We start from the raw sequence: 1,469 nt of genomic DNA, 5'->3' as shown, positions 1-1,469 counted from the left end.
AACAGTCCCTCCTCTGTTATTGGGGTTCAGTAACGTCAGCTGTTCCCCTGCTGTGTGTGTGGCAATCCCTCCTACCTCCTCCAACCTCCTCCAACCTCCTCCTCCTCCACCTGTCCCTGGGCTCCAACACCGCCAGTTGCCGTCCAGAAGTGCTGTACGCACAGTCAACAGTCCCTCCTCTGTTATTGGGGTTCAGTAACGTCAGCTGTTCCCCTGCTGTGTGTGTGGCAATCCCTCCTACCTCCTCCAACCTCCTCCAACCTCCTCCTCCTCCACCTGTCCCTGGGCTCCAACACCGCCAGTTGCCGTCCAGAAGTGCTGTACGCACAGTCAACAGTCCCTCCTCTGTTATTGGGGTTCAGTAACGTCAGCTGTTCCCCTGCTGTGTGTGTGGCAATCCCTCCTACCTCCTCCAACCTCCTCCTCCTCCACCTGTCCCTGGGCTCCAACACCGCCAGTTGCCGTCCAGAAGTGCTGTACGCACAGTCAACAGTCCCTCCTCTGTTATTGGGGTTCAGTAATGTCAGCTGTTCCCCTGCTGTGTGTGTGGCAATCCCTCCTACCTCCTCCAACCTCCTCCTCCTCCACCTGTCCCTGGGCTCCAACACCGCCAGTTGCCGTCCAGAAGTGCTGTACGCACAGTCAACAGTCCCTCCTCTGTTATTGGGGTTCAGTAACGTCAGCTGTTCCCCTGCTGTGTGTGTGGCAATCCCTCCTACCTCCTCCAACCTCCTCCAACCTCCTCCTCCTCCACCTGTCCCTGGGCTCCAACACCGCCAGTTGCCGTCCAGAAGTGCTGTACGCACAGTCAACAGTCCCTCCTCTGTTATTGGGGTTCAGTAACGTCAGCTGTTCCCCTGCTGTGTGTGTGGCAATCCCTCCTACCTCCTCCAACCTCCTCCAACCTCCTCCTCCTCCACCTGTCCCTGGGCTCCAACACCGCCAGTTGCCGTCCAGAAGTGCTGTACGCACAGTCAACAGTCCCTCCTCTGTTATTGGGGTTCAGTAACGTCAGCTGTTCCCCTGCTGTGTGTGTGGCAATCCCTCCTACCTCCTCCAACCTCCTCCAACCTCCTCCTCCTCCACCTGTCCCTGGGCTCCAACACCGCCAGTTGCCGTCCAGAAGTGCTGTACGCACAGTCAACAGTCGCTCCTCTGTTATTGGGGTTCAGTAACGTCAGCTGTTCCCCTGCTGTGTGTGTGGCAATCCCTCCTACCTCCTCCAACCTCCTCCTCCTCCACCTGTCCCTGGGCTCCAACACCGCCAGTTGCCGTCCAGAAGTGCTGTACGCACAGTCAACAGTCCCTCCTCTGTTATTGGGGTTCAGTAACGTCAGCTGTTCCCCTGCTGTGTGTGTGGCAATCCCTCCTACCTCCTCCAACCTCCTCCTCCTCCACCTGTCCCTGGGCTCCAACACCGCCAGTTGCCGTCCAGAAGTGCTGTACGCACAGTCAACAGTCCCTCCTCT

This window comes from Ranitomeya variabilis, chromosome 1 (assembly GCF_051348905.1).
Source record: "Ranitomeya variabilis isolate aRanVar5 chromosome 1, aRanVar5.hap1, whole genome shotgun sequence".
Classification (NCBI taxonomy): domain Eukaryota; kingdom Metazoa; phylum Chordata; class Amphibia; order Anura; family Dendrobatidae; genus Ranitomeya; species Ranitomeya variabilis.
Note: the sequence above shows the minus strand (reverse complement) of the source record.